This window comes from Paramormyrops kingsleyae, chromosome 7, assembly GCF_048594095.1.
Source record: "Paramormyrops kingsleyae isolate MSU_618 chromosome 7, PKINGS_0.4, whole genome shotgun sequence".
Taxonomy (NCBI): Eukaryota; Metazoa; Chordata; class Actinopteri; order Osteoglossiformes; family Mormyridae; genus Paramormyrops; species Paramormyrops kingsleyae.
In genome coordinates this window covers 14,613,690-14,629,958 of record NC_132803.1, presented here as the reverse complement: position 1 = coordinate 14,629,958, position 16,269 = coordinate 14,613,690, and the positions used below count along the sequence as shown (strand labels likewise).

Sequence of the window (16,269 nt, the reverse complement as noted above, 5' to 3'; positions counted from 1 at the left end):
AGCTCCACTTAAACACAGCACATATGCTTGATAAGAGGCATCACATTGAAGTACTACACAAACAGGTCATGAGGAGGGATAGAGTGAGCCGCTCTAAGACAGAAGAGGTTGTTACGGTCCCAAATAAAATTGTACACGATGCCGTGACCAGTGACACGGTTACTGCAGAAATAAGGGGATAAAGGTGACTTCAAGGACACAATTCATCCAAATATTGTGAATTTACCAGGCCGAGTGGAGCCATCCGCACAAAACCGAGGACATAATTAGACACAATTTTAGTGAGTTATTGGCCGGAAAAAAATGGTTGCAACATTGGGATGACGCTCAACCTCAGCACTGGTCCGTCAAATGTGCAGCAGGGCAGACCTGAACGGAACAAAATAAAACACTTAGCAAAACATATCCTGACCTTTTCCAGGGCGTGATTATACAATGCAGTACTGACTCGTCTGTGCTACAGACTGGCTGATGAGTCTGTTCAGAATTTTTCCCCTAACTTCAATCGTGATCCTGAAAAATAACAACCACCTTCATTGAGGAGTTTGGTAAACGATGTGTTGAATGCGTCATCTCGTCTAGGGCCTGTTCCAGTCTCCTGTCAGGCGATCCCATGCTGTTTTCGCAAAACACTGATTGCAGGGAAATTTACGCAACAGACCGCCTTCACCACAGCAGGTCTAGTGCTGGTTAAGATCCATGACATAAAGGTTGGCGGAAAGTCCAAGGAGAAGCCCTGCTGAAGTACCACCAAGTGAAATACCCAGCTGCACTAAGAAACGGGCTAAAGATTATAACCTTTTTTGTCCAAAACGGTCAGATGATACACTGAACAGCCTGTAGAGTAATTGCTGTCTAAAGGGACAATTCTGCTGGTATGACATGGCGAGGAACTCAACAGCATGCTGAAGAGCACCAGATGTCCAGGCGGGGTGGGGGTGGGGGGTGGAGGATGCACAACGGCTGGCACTAACCTGTCCACAACAGATGACCTAAATTATCTACATTCTCAATAGGGCCTTCCTGTGCGTTTAGCAAAATTGGACCTCCCTGGGTCAGAACACGCCCCTTCTACAGGCTAAAACGCTCCAGTGCAAGAAGGAGAGGACTCATTCACGGCAGCACAGCAAATCATGTCGCTAGGGAAACACAGCAGCTGCACAAATGAATCTGCAGATGACGTAACCCCTACGCACAGTCGGGTGAAAGGATGGCTTTCCATTACAACATTAAATAAAGTCACATTAATTCCTTGACATTTAAAAATGAATGAACTCTACATTCTGTCACCTTATAGTGTGGGGTTGTTTGGGTTATAATGAAATCTCTGGCTAGAAGACCACACAGTTTAACCATTCATCTCCCAGCTTGGCCAAGTTCACATGAGATCTCCTTCCTGAAGCTCTTTATGTTTCAAGTTGTGGTCGTAGTCCCCCCAACCCCTAACATTAAAACCTCACAGACGTGCAGCCCCCAGTTAGAAAGCAGTGTAGAGATACTTAATCCAAAGCAATTAAGAGGCTCCACCTGTGGCTTCCTGTCTTTGTTGTGGAGGCACAACTTCCAGCAGGAACAGGAAACGGTTCAATCAGCTGTGAATCGTTATGACTGGGGAATGATTCAATCCCATTAAACTCAGCAATCAGAGCAGGAAATGTTGAAAATGACCATTAAATGATTGTTCTAAAATATTTATTGTAGTGGGTTGATCTGCTCCAAGTAACACACAGAGTCTCCACCTGTGAGGAGGGGACTCAAAAACAGCCCACCAATCAACGACTCCCTCTGCGTCCCTATCCAATCACGATCGCTACACGCTGGATCTCCTCTCAGAAGCAGCTCCAAGCAGTGGCCGCATTCCTCCATCACAAGGGCTGTGGAGTTAAAATTACACGGGCAGGAGTATCTCGTGGAAAAAATGCTAATCCATAGGCTTCACAGGCGGAGACAGTAGCATGAGACTGGAGAAGCAAACGGCTGGGGTGACGAGTGATTTTAACACAAATGTGAGTCTGTAGTCCTTTTGCACATATTACAGATGTGAGAGGGAAGATGCCAGTAATCACAGCTCAAGATAAGGCAAGTCAGTAAGAAACAGGCTGCTTATAATCAACGGTTAACATGAGAAACAATGCTGATGCAACGTTTCGTGCGTGCATGCAGCGGGAACACAGAACAGCCACAAAAACATGCGATGGCTTCATAACGATGCCTTCCATTGTTAGAGATTACATTCTGCATCCGTTCACATCGAGCAGCCCCTGCCGTGTCACTGACAAGGGCGGCCATGCACGGCTGGGGAAGCACATGTGTCGAATCCCAGCCCATGGTGGCTAATCAGACAGGTGTCCGAACAAAGCATCCACCCTCCAGGGTCATCTTGTGTTTGACTGTATCTGGGTGGCAGCATGGTCACTGCATTACCCGTCACCTCTCCGGGAGAGTCCGGTGCGCAGAGACCTTGCCAGACCCTAACCCTGGACTCAGAGACACCATGCATGGCAGTAAACTCCTTACCTGCCGTCTTTCCAACAACCCATTTTCACATGGCTGCTAATTGTTGTCTAAAGGGGCAATTAAATTTCATTCAGATTACACTGTATGTAAATATTTGATGCCTATCCACAAGCACATGGACACGCACAGACCAGCTCCGTTTTTAGAAAGGGTCCGATTAGCAGAGCCGCCGCTCGGCTGTGAGCGTGACCTGTCCACATAACGACATGGGAATGCAGCAGTGCGGTCTTCAGATGCCAGTCCCTTAGCTTGCTTTATGTGAGCCAACCGCAGTACTCTAAGATAATGCGCATTTAGCTAAGGTGGACCTTGGCCAGCTGATGAAAATGGCCGACATTAAGGTCTCTTTAAACATTTACGATAAGAAAAGGAGCTCTCTCACTAGTGGGATTACTGAGAAGTTCCCCAAATTATTACTTACCAGTCTTAGCCCGGTTTTATTACCAAGTGTTATGGTCCAGTTCAGGGTTGAAACACATATGATATGTAGTTATATAGAACAAAGTTGAGTTTGAGTTTTATTTACAACTGTTAGACATGCACAACATGAGACAAATGACCAGCATCAGACGTGGGCGTTGACAAAGTAGCAAAACACCACATGATCTACCTAAATATAGAGACACTCTACCTTTCCTATAGACAACACTTTACACTCAAAAACAGGCACCAAAAGTGAAGGACAAAAGGCACCCATGTCCTACCTTCTGAAGGGGGAGGGGAGTTAACACTCAAACTGTAAATTTGTACTCTTGAATTCTATTAGTTATAAATGGAAAGAAAAAAAACAAAGCAGAGGCCTCCCTCAGGCAATCTCCTGTTTCACGACGGTGCCATTAAAGTTCTCGATGTGACGAGACCATGTGCAGACTCCCCAGGTAGCGCTTCATGCACACCTCCCAGTTCCCAAGTCAGCACCTATGGGTTCCCGTCCGCCTTGCTTTTTACCCAGCTTAGTAAGATGGAAAGGAACAAGGATGCTGTGCCAGACCTCCAGTGCTGATATGTTGCCACACTATACACTGTAGGAGACTTAAGCCAATGTGTGTGTGTGTGTGTGTGTGTGTATCTCAATGTTTCAATAAAATTCAGTCGCTATGGAAACGCCTACAGTAAAAGATCTATGCACCATGGTGACCTAGTAATGTCTATATGATCCCAAGAACACTAAGCTTGGAAGTGTAAATAAAAACCATGCAGACACAAAATTTAATTGACCCATCTGATAGGCAAACATTTTTTTCATCTGCTACTTTTATCTGGAAACAACTGATCAAAATGAAAATAGAAGACAAAGCAGCTAAAGATCTGTGATAACATCACATTTTTCTAGGTCCTTATCGTAGGAGATAACATGAAATACCACTCAAAGTGACATCAGGCTTGTTTTGTTAATCTGATCAATGGACAGTATAGTGCATTCTCCCTGAAAACAACATTGTCCCTTTGTTTTTTTAAAAAAATAAAAAAATAAATCACAGACATACTTTTTTCACAATGCACAGGCACTGCTTGCAAAGACAATACTATCTGTGCTCCCAATAACTGTCAGTATTTTTCTCCTCTTGAGCATCACTCAATAGCCTTTAACAGGAGAACAACTTTCTGGTAATTTGGTATTTTCCATCTTCTAATTTGGAAATACTGTACTACTGCAAAGTACTTTGGGAAAAACCTGTAAACACACACCATACCAGAAAAAACAGACCCTAGTCACTAGCATTAGCGACTTTCTGGCTGGTAAGTGATGTGTTTAATTCTTGCAATTCTTGTGATATTCACATCAAAGGGACAGGGTCCCCCAATGCTCGTTTCTAATCCACGGCTGCTTGTTAATTCTTTGTGTCACAGAATGCCAGAAGAACTGTTTGGACGATGCCAACACGCTCACCGGGAATTATGTATAACTGCCAGCTCCCTGCCGTGATGAAAACACCAGGATGTGAGACATGGAAGCTCTTAAGAACTAAGCATTTTGTGGTGGATTCTGCAGCAAACAATTGACTTTGGTAGATTTCCCCTCTGCGACCATTTGTTCTGTATTACTGGCACAAAACCCATGTGATCCTACACTTCTGTTCTGTGTCTGCACACACTCAGAAACCCACCACACATCAAACATAGACGTGATTCTGGTTCCGGTCACTCAGTATAGCTGGAATTTGACCTACAGAAGAATACTGTTGGGTCTTGGTTTTACAGGCCCAGTAGATAGGGGTTCTGGGCCTGCATAAATGGTGAATTCCCTTGCTTTACGGTGGAGACTTCGGAGAGACAACAGGCCACCAAATCAGCAATTAATTTCGATCGCTTCATGCTGGCTCTCCTCTCTGAAGAAGCTCAGAGCAGCAGCCACCTTCCTCCATTGAAAGGCCTCGCTCTCACGTTGTAATGGGCAGCACATGCAGATGAGGCTTGGTGAACATTTAGTCCGAGGCAAAATCTCCATGCGGGTGACTTTGTGCGACCGTGCGCCTCACTGGTGGTGAGACGACTCAGACGTGGGTGGCAGGAGACAAATCCAGGTCTCTGGGTCATAGAAGAAACTCCGACTCTCTTTTACTCTGGCCAAAGCTGCCCAGAAGACCATCCTCCGGTCTTCGCCGCTGCCAACTGAATTGCCCCTTCACACAGAGCGAGGTAATTGGGGTTGTGCTGCGTGTCGAAAAAGTGTAATTACTTGACAAACCACTTCCTGCATACGAAACAGTGAAGATGAAAGAACACGCAAGGTCTTTATAGGAGCCACAAAACATGAGTAGGAAACAGGCCACAGAACATGGGAGAGTGAATGCACGTGCACACACACCACACTGTGGATGTGCCAAAGACTGCAGCACTGGAATCCAAGACCCGCAAAGATATCAGTGTGACCACGTGCGCATCACTCTCTCTGTTCAAGTCCAAATTCAGGGCGTTAATGCAATTCTGACAATTTGAATCAAAACTATGAGAGAGGAAGCAACAAATGTGTGCATAATGTACAGCAGATTCGGCCTGAAGTTTGCATGCCGCAATGTGTTATGCAACAAACTTCGCTGCTATGCTACACTAAGTATGAATGCTCATAAATATAAGTAGGTACAAGCTAATGGACCTACTTCCCTACACAGTCACCCCCCCATCCTGCACCTTACTTACTTTTAAACTGTTAAAGTGATCCTGGAGCGTCACTCAGAAATGCTCAGGGTTTTCATCACAGGCATTGTTAAAGTGGCCATATTTCACCACACGACGTTTCATTACAATAAAAAAACATTCAGGGGAAACAAATCTCCCCTCACGACGGTAGCGGCCCACAAACGCAGAACGCATCAGGAATAAAATGCAATTACAGGGGGCCGCTCCAGCGCCGTGATTAAACAGGCATCAATCAAACACCATCAGTCAGCTCTGGCCTGTTACGTTCAGCATCCTTCCAGCACCCAAGTCACTAAGCCAGCAGGAGTGCCATCCAGAGGACAGACAAGCAAGAGCGTCCCCACGACGGTCTGAGTTCAGCTGAACATCACGTTCGGTGCTGAAGGGGATGCTCGCCCGCCTGCCAGATCTGAGGACGGAGCCGGATCTGAGCAGCAGGAAACCGAGTTGCACGTCTTGACGGAAGCTCACTCTGAAACACAGCTCCAGGCGCCGGTGGTCTCAAAGCTGAGAGATAACCCAGCTGGGAGGACCCCCACAATTGCAATACAGTGATCTAAAGCACAGTGACCTGTCACATCCACCCCCCCCCCCCGCCACAGCAGGGAGCTAGGATGAGCGTACGGTTTTTCACACCTCCCCCTCAAGCTGTTCCAACCACAGAGACACATCCCGCATTTCATCCGTTGGCGACAAATAGTTTGTCCCAGCCGACTGCAGAGGAATGAAGGATTAACACTGACGCCCAGCAGGGCACGGTGCAGAGAAATCTGACGACCAAGTAGGAGAACATGGACTGAACCGCAACCGGTGTTACGGGAGGATGAATTGGTGGAGTTCCGTAAATGAGCAGGTCTAATGTGGGGTCAAAAAGTCCAAATTCCAGCCAAATCAGACTAGGGTTGCAAAATTCTGGGTATTTTCCATGGAAATTAATGGGAATACATGGGAATTAACAGGAATATATAGAGATATATAGGGAATAAACTGGAAATTTGCAAAACTACTGTAACCTGTAACAGGGAACTTAAATACAATTGAAAAAGATATCTTGCAGCATATTCTAGGATAAAAAACCTGATTTAATGCAAATTCAGTGTTCATACAGTAACTAGCTAGCTGGTAGAGCTGGGTGATATGGCCAAAATGTCGTGATAAAGTTTTTCATATCCGTTGATATCGATAATTATCACAATAACTGTCAAATCATTATTTTTCTCCAGTTTAAAGGTTGATTTTTAGTCCTGAGTTGTAGTTAAAGAAACCAGATGGGTAATTGTAGTCATAAACTAGTCTTTATAATCAGAATGTGACAAACACTTGTCAAACCTTGATGATGGCCAGAATGACGATTCTGGAATCCTGTTCTCTATTTTTGTTGACCCCACTAGATGGAGCTCTCTGTTCAAAAAAGGGCTCAACATCTGCTCAAAATTAAACCAAAAGCGCCATGTTGGCTCAAAACATATCGCAAATGGTTCATGAAGCTCTTTTTGGTCATCACTACCAAAATGCATTGATTGAGTTTCACAAGTCTGAGACAGAGGATGAACAGCTGAGAAAATGCCACTGCTGGCATTCTTCCTATCATTCCTTGATTCTCTGTGGATTATTACTGTGTTGATTTCTCATAGACTGAATTTGTGGGCTTTCCCTTTGGATCTTGCTTTGGACTTACCTGCTTTCCTGGTGAGTTGCCCTGTTGTTTTGACAGTTTTGTCTGTGGTCTGCCTGCCTGCCCTCTTGCATTCTCTTATTTGTCCAATAAATCCCCCGTTTGTGATTTCATGGCTGTTTGCGGTTGTGCTCCATTGCCAGTCCTAACAAGTAATTGCAGAGAAAGTGACGTAATTTTGTGATGCAAAGCGTGTCGCCGGTGACATGTTTAATTTTAAATTATAATGAAAGTTTATAAATGTCTATGGAGCATTTGTCATATTGATATTGAGGAAAATTTTATCATGATAATTTTATCACTCAGCCCTACTAGCCTGTTAATCAGATTTGCTAAATTTAAGCTAGCTAACACCATTTCATTGACAATTTAACCTTTGGGACCCAATCACCGCACAATGCATTGATTGAGTTTAAAAACAATAACTCACAAACCCTTTAGTGCACAGATATCATACACATACCGTCAGAATCACAAGACGCTGAACTTGATAGCACTAATAGTGATATCATTCTGTAACCAAGTGCTTGTGAGTAATTATGTGTGTAAAAACACCTCAAACTAAGCATCTGCATCAAAATGCACTGCTTATAAGTCATATTCTATGTTGTGTTATTCATGCGGTTTGCTTTCTTTGCTGCATCTGACAGCCCACTGAAACAGTTCAACTCAGCTCATTTATTATAGAGAACACACCTGTTATAGCCTATAAATAACAACAAAACACAGCATTCTATTCATTAGGAAGTCACTTGCTTGATATTTTCACAGTAGCCACTAGCGGTGTAGCAGCACACAAAAATCACGTTTCGGTACGTACCTCGGTTTTGAAGTCACGGTTTGGTACGTCTTAGGTATAGCGGAGGTAAAAGAAACAAAACATAAATTGCATAATTTTTTCTTTATAAAACAGTAGCTTACTGAACAAAGTATGACTGTCTTAAATAAAAAGTCTCTGTCAATATTGCTGCAACCTACTAATAAAGAACTAAAATTCACTTAAAAATAAATATTCTCTCAAGTAAATAAAAATAAAAGAAATACTGGGGGAAGCATACAAATGTTCCACATTTGCTGCATTCGTTTGGCACATATGCGTACCGAACCGAAAGATCCCTCCATGTTCTTATTCCTTAAAACAAATCACAGAAAACACGACACTGCAAGAATTACATGTAGATATCACTGACAAAAAAAATCAAGGAATCACTCTGTGAAATCCGTCTGTTAAAGCTCTATTCCAAGCAATTCCACAAATCTTAAAGTCTGACTTGAGAAGCAAAATAGGATCTTAAAACATAAAACAAGATGGAGGACATTTATCAGCCAAAAAGACTGGAGCGCAAGTATCTCTGTGGCCTGAAGGTTTCTACTCACAGCTGAAAAGCAGCAAATTCTCCTCACTATGGAATCCTCACAGTAATCCACTGTGAGGTGCAGCAATGCAGAGTGCCATATATCACAGCCCTGGAGCTGGAGCTAATGGAAATGAAACACAATCGAGCTTGGCAGTAATGTATCATAAACACACCACTGAGGCCGGGGAAGGGATGGAGGAGACATATAGAGACACCGTGCTCACGTTTACAGTCACCTCAACAGCAAAGCGCAAAATCAATCCTGTTTCAGTGCAAACTCTGCGTCCAAATTCATTCCTCTTCTACTCCAACAGCAAGCGTCTACTCTCCACTATTCTCCTATAGCGAAGAGGGTAAAGTAAGTGACAAGTCTGGGAGAACTAGGTCCCAGCAGATCATTTTAACCTGCTGGAAAACTTCAGTACACCGGTGTACACATTCGTCGCACGTCTACAGAAAAGGCATTCAAGGTCTGTTCCTGATGGTACAAGGGCCATCAGAATTTTTCTTCCTGGCAATCGCACATGATTAAAACCAGTACTGTTCCAATGATTAAGATTTCTGAAAATGGAAATCGTGTTTCTGCCAGGAAGGAGTCCTGCTTGCTTGAATGAACAGACAGTGAATCGTAGAGAGGATGCAATTTCCCTTCTTCACGACGAAAACATCCAATTCCCAAAGTCTAAGCAGCACATGACTCAGACTCCTCAATTATTGTCCAAAATCCATGCCAAACTTTCTGTATGCTTCACACTTCAAAATATGTTGACTCTGGCAAATAAGGTCCAGTGATTTGATGAGTTTTTGGCAGTAAACAGATAAACACACTGAATCAAATATAAAAAAAGAGAGAAAATCAGAAATCACAAACACAAATGCACAATAAGAATAATCAACTTGGAAGTAGGAACCATAATAACTCCTCTACATACACATACACACACACGAGGAGAATCTGTTTGGAAAAAGGAAGAACATGCTAAGGTGTCTTCCAACAGAGCAGAGATCTTGGCTTGTACAAACAGATGGGCCTCATTTAAACCAGGAGGACTCCTAAATGATTGAATAATTCATCCTTAAAAGAATGAAACAGTTGAATAGGAGTACAGGGTTTGAGGGATGTTTTGTAACTACACCTGGACCGCGGCCCCTGCCAGTGACACTGCCACATGCGGCCTGCGGCTACAGCTGCCCGGAAGATGCTTCTAGGGCCAGCATCCACACACCCGCCCCCCCACCCCCATCACCACAACAACAACTGGCCCTCTCCAGTGCGAGGGGGGGGGGGGGCTCAGAGGAACTGCTGGCCCACGAGGACAGAGACTGAAACACAGACAACACAACCCTCTCACAAGTCTCAAAACAAGGTGGTGTGTTCCAGAAATACAAAAATATAGGGTTAGCAGTAAAGTCAGCTTGTTCCATATGGTCAGAATCACATGACTTTTAATTGAATGTATCAGTTTTCACAGAAGGCAGAACATACAAAGCAATGGCAAAAGATGAATATAAAGTACAGAGCACTCTACTGTCATCAAACATTTCAGTAGTTTTACATCTTATTCCAGTTTCCGGCATCCAAAAAGCCACATTTGTGCCACAGTTTCTGTAAATAATGCTTGAACATTCTGGAAATAGTCCCAGAGGTTCCTGTTGGCTAAGGATTACCTAGAGAATGCCTTGACTCTACATTGTCAATGTGGACCATTTGAAGGCCCTCACTGGAAAACTGCTCCACACAAGGTGTTGCATTTAACGTGCTAGCTGTGCAGAAAACATCACCGCAGATAGAGCTACTGTTGTTCAGTGGCTTAAATGCACGGACAGATTCTGCATAATGACATGGTTTCATTGTGGATATTTCCTCTGTTGCAGAATTTACGAATGATTCATCTTGATTTCTTTATTTTAGATTTTAATGTACAGTATTACACAGCACTGATGTATGGAAATTATACGACAACCTGCTTATGAAGGTGATTTTCAAGCAGGTGATTTTCTTGTTAAAAGTGTTGCATGGGCAGAAATGCACAGCTTCAGCTGGAGACTCGGTTGGTAAGAGCGGTCACATGAGGGGAATATTCAGCTGGAGACTCGGTTGGTAAGAGCGGTCACATGAGGGGAATATTCAGCTGGAGACTCGGTTGGTAAGAGCAGTCACATGAGGGGAATATTCATCTGGAGACTCGGTTGGTAAGAGCGGTCACATGAGGGGAATATTCAGCTGGAGACTCGGTTGGTAAGAGCGGTCACATAGGGGAATATTCAGCTGGAGACTCGGTTGGTAAGAACGGTCACATGAGGGGAATATTCAGCTGGAGACTCGGTTGGTAAGAGCGGTCACATGAGGGGAATATTCAGCTGGAGACTCGGTTGGTAAGAGCGGTCACATGAGGGGAATATTCAGCTGGAGACTCGGTTGGTAAGAGCGGTCACATGAGGGTAATATTCAGCTGGAGACTCGTTTGGTAAGAGCGGTCACGTGAGGGGAATATTCAGCTGGAGACTCGGTTGATAAGAGCGGTCACATGAGGGGAATATTCAGCTGGAGACTCGGTTGGTAAGAGCGGTCACATGAGGGGAATATTCAGCTGGAGACTCGGTTGGTAAGAGCGGTCACATGAGGGGAATATTCAGCTGGAGACTCGGTTGGTAAGAGCGGTCACATGAGGGGAATATTCAGCTGGAGACTCCGTTGGTAAGAGCGGTCACATGAGGGGAATATTCAGCTGGAGACTCGGTTGGTAAGAGCGGTCACATGAGGGGAATATTCAGCTGGAGACTCGGTTGGTAAGAGCGGTCACATGAGGGGAATATTCAGCTGGAGACTCGGTTGGTAAGAGCGGTCACATGAGGGGAATATTCAGCTGGAGACTCGGTTGGTAAGAACGGTCACATGAGGGGAATATTCAGCTGGAGACTCGGTTGGTAAGAGCGGTCATATGAGGGGAATATTCAGCTGGAGACTCGGTTGGTAAGAGAGGTCACATGAGGGGAATATTCAGCTGGAGACTCGGTTGGTAAGAGCGGTCACATGAGGGGAATATTCAGCTGGAGACTCGGTTGGTAAGAGCGGTCACATGAGGGTAATATTCAGCTGGAGACTCGGTTGGTAAGAGCGGTCACATGAGGGTAATATTCAGCTGGAGACTCGGTTGGTAAGAGCGGTCACATGAGGGTAATATTCAGCTGGAGACTCGGTTGGTAAGAGCGGTCACATGAGGGTAATATTCAGCTGGAGACTCGTTTGGTAAGAGCGGTCACGTGAGGGGAATATTCAGCTGGAGACTCGGTTGGTAAGAGCGGTCACATGAGGGGAATATTCAGCTGGAGACTCGGTTGGTAAGAGCGGTCACATGAGTGGAATATTCAGCTGGAGACTCGTTTGGTAAGAGCGGTCACGTGAGGGGAATATTCAGCTGGAGACTCGGTTGGTAAGAGCGGTCAAGTGAGGGGAATATTCAGCTGGAGACTCGGTTGGTAAGAGCGGTCACATGAGGGGAATATTCAGCTGGAGACTCGGTTGGTAAGAGCGCTCACATGATGGGAATATTCAGCTGGAGACTCGGTTGGTAAGAGCGGTCACATGAGGGGAATATTCAGCTGGAGACTCGGTTGGTAAGAGCCGTCACATGAGGGGAATATTCAGCTGGAGACTCGGTTGGTAAGAGCGGTCACATGAGGGGAATATTCAGCTGGAGACTCGGTTGGTAAGAGCGGTCACATGAGGGGAATATTCAGCTGGAGACTCGGTTGGTAAGAGCCGTCACATGAGGGGAATATTCAGCTGGAGACTCGGTTGGTAAGAGCGGTCACATGAGGGGAATATTCAGCTGGAGACTCGGTTGGTAAGAGCGGTCACATGAGGGGAATATTCATCTGGAGACTCGGTTGGTAAGAGCGGTCACATGAGGGGAATATTCAGCTGGAGACTCGGTTGGTAAGAGCGGTCACATGAGGGTAATATTCAGCTGGAGACTCGGTTGGTAAGAGCGGTCACATGAGGGGAATATTCAGCTGGAGACTCGGTTGGTAAGAGCGGTCACATGAGGGGAATATTCAGCTGCGCACTCCCAGACTTCACACTACTTTCACAGCAAAATCCATTCAGGCTGCCTACTCCAGCCTTTCAGATCCAGTGCTGGATTCTGCAACCTGTTGTTCCCCTGGCCTCTAACCATAAGTCATGGCAAGATGGTGCTGGGGCTAAACAACTCATACACAGGACAGGATAACTGCCGGACAATCCTATAGGTGACATAGAACAGGCCGCCTAGGACGCCAACCTATGAGGATGTCCTGACTTGCCAGCCAATTCCAATTTGCCTTTAATGGGGGGGGGGGTGCCAATGGCGATGCTCATCCGGGGGAGACACCATCTAGGACCGGTACTGAAGCCAGCCTGGGTTGCCATTCACAGCAGAAGTTGTATTTCATAACTTGCTCCCCCTATAGTTCTATTATCATTATGAAAACATACGGGTGACGCCAGCAATTTAAATTTTAAATAAAGGTATTAATTTCGCTGTGAAAACAAATTCAAGGGCATACCTGTATAAGTTAAAACACACACAAAAACTACCATCATCATCCATTCTAAACTTTAAACTACAAAGACGATATAGGCTACACACCATGAACATTAATGTACTTCAATCCTAAGCCCTGTGGGGGCCTGAGTGGTGGGGGGGGAGGGTTATAAATGAGTGGGGGTTTTGAAAGTGGATCAATGAAAAACATATCTAGTATACGTTATAGGTTATGGTAATTCACTGAGGATGCGGGAACGTGTCAGTGCTAGTTCACAGATTTTTTTCTGAGAATCGACAGCCGACAAGAATATGAACTTTATTTGGAAGAAATAGTTGAACTAAACCATAGCATAGCATAAATGAAGTTTAAGTTATTACGAGTGAAAATGCCGAAACCAAAAGACATCATGGTATGTAAAGGCCGCCACCGTAAATTGGTAACGGATCCGAACTCCTATTCATCTCAACTCCTGTGTTACCACCAGTCTCTATATACAGTATATACTCTTCTTCTGGACAACAGTTAACAGGGTTAGCGTGTTACACACAGTCCGACACGGTGACAGTACTAAAATGTGGATGCAATATGAGCCATAGCCTTCACAAACGAATTCAAATGTGCTGGACGTATTTTAAACGATGACTGAATTTTGAGTATGTTGGCGCTCCTTTTAGCGTCTTCATAAACTTGGGGTTCGGCAAAAAAAACAGTCCGGACGGTACTCGGTGGTTTTCTTGTCAGCCTTACACCGATCTGGGGCGGGGGGCTCATAAAACGTAACGTTACAGTCGCAACACATTAAAAAAAAAAGGCTCAAGGGGCGCGCGGCTTCGCAGTGATGATACGAACGCGCGGTGCGCGAGCGCATCGGCGCAGTTCGAGCGCGCGCGTAACGGCTACGACTCGGTGCGTTTTTACTCCATTACAATATTGCACAGCAGCCTGTCGTGTACGTTTACCCCACGGACATACACAGCATCATGAGGGGGATTTAAACTAGCATATAAACTGAAGTGTACGGAGCTCACATTTGCACCAAGCAGTAATTAAAAAAAATCACAGCGATGCGCAAAATAATCCAGCATGAACTCCAGCAAGCTTTGCGCTCAAACAGTTATTTCCTTTATATCGATTGTTTGTTTAGCACTGTACATATGCGCATTAAAAACGTACCTTTCTCCCTTAGTCTGAATGCCACGCGTGGAGCTGTTCAGCTGACAGCTCAGTAGCGGACCTTCCTCTGTATTTTATACTCTGGAGTAGCGGTAGTATTATTTCTCTCCCTTCCAGTGAAGATGTGGTCTTAAAGGCTGGATGTAACGTCACTTGCTGCAACAGCAAATCCAATGAACAGAAAATCGGTTTATACTGAAGTCGTCAACGAGAAGAGGGCATTTGCCTATTTGGCTGGAAAAACATCCACTCAAAGTAGCACCCGGTGATACTCGTGAGGCAAAAATATGTTTAGTTAGTATCTTGAGAACAGATTATTTTCTGTATATTGGTATCTCGATTCCTCCTAATTGTATATACGCTGATCGCTTCGACACACGCTGGATCTAGAGCCGTGTTTTCGTACAGCATCTAGACTTTGGTCCTTAACTGGCTAAGTAGGAAAAATGAAATGAAAGATGTCCAAGTATGGTCCAGGTGAAACGGTTTTAGCCGTGAATTCCTCGAAACCTTCTGTAAGGCGGTAGAATAACACTATCGACGCTCCCCGTTTCTGCAGTAAACGCGAAATCAGCTCAGTAAACACGCGAAGCAACTGTAGATAACATAGTGTACTATTAGGCTTAAAAGACACGGCTTCGAGGTTACAGTTACATTGCTACTTTCGTTTTAAACCAAGTAATGCTTGTCGCCTATTTTTATTTCCTCTATTTAATTGGATAAGAGACAGTCACGCCTAACGCACTCACCGCTTTGCCTCTACTGCAATGGTTATAATGTAACAATCACGCAGCATTAAAACGGTGAGCTGCTTCTCAATCATAAAAGAAACAAGTTTCCAGCATCCGTTATTCAGACATCAATGTCCAACACTATTATCTCCGATTGCACTTTTTGTTCAATTTAATTTACGAAGACTAAGTGGTTTATCATATTAGAAAAATCACCCACGTCTGCTGCCCTCAGTCAGCGAAGAGAAGGTTCGTCCTTCTGTTAATCGCAGATGACAGGTAATGAACTAATTGTGAGATGCACATAATGCATAACACAGACACATAACGTGGCAGAAAAAAAGTTCACGAAATCGTCATGTCGCAAAGTGAAAAGATTTTATTAGCGCGATACCAAATGACCAGTGCGCTAACATTATGGACCAAGGGGGGCAATTAGTTTTATCTCCATAAGAACCTAGCTACTTTCTAGATATCAGATACAATAGAGAGATATAGTGAAAAACGACTATAGTTATTAATAATAACATTATTATTATTATTATTAATATTATTATTATTATTATTATTATTATTATTATTATTATTATAAATACTTTTTGTATGCCCGACGTTGATCCGGGGAAATCAAATACTAGCTATGGATAAATCCTTTCCTTCCCTGGTAATTTAGAATAAATCTCACTTTCCACTGAAGGCAATAATGGGAGATAATTTGACGGAGCAGACATATATCAGAAATATAATGGCATGATTTACAGCTAGAGTAGAGATACGGTCCCTCCTTCTGTTCACCTGTAAAGTTCTCAGAAGCAGAGCCGTCCATCTGACCTGCACAGCCAGCCTACCGGAGAGGTTTGATGCCATCTCTGTGTTATCTCATTCCTGCAACAAGGTTGTTCAGCTTGAAACACGTGTACTCTGACTGCCTTTAGCAGAAAAGCACACATTACCAGAAAGTGAAATATCTTGACAGGACCTGTGAGGGTGGAAGAAGCATCTCACAGTTACATATCATAGGAGTTCAGTTACATTTTTGGCAGAATTTTTTTACATGCCAGGAGTTTAAGAAGAAATGTTAATGGTTGGTGTGTGTGTGTGTGTGTGTATTTTACTACGAGCAAACGTCACATATATTTGC

At 44.2% G+C, this 16,269-nt stretch overlaps 1 protein-coding gene across 8 annotated transcripts in view; it reads right to left on the bottom strand.

Moving 5' to 3' along the window:
• Positions 1-15,450, bottom strand: part of LOC111849935 (splicing regulator ARVCF-like) — a 60,116-nt gene extending 44,666 nt beyond the window's left edge. For 7 of the 8 annotated variants that reach the window (XR_002839661.2, XM_023823268.2, XM_023823269.2 and 4 more), the window contains exon 1: positions 14,398-15,298. The gene's annotated coding sequence lies outside the window, so the exon portion shown is untranslated. Of the gene's footprint in view, positions 1-14,397; positions 15,299-15,348 lie in introns of those variants that run through there. The other variant, XM_023823265.1, reaches the window with a different exon arrangement.
• Between the last annotated feature and the right edge of the window lie 819 nt (positions 15,451-16,269).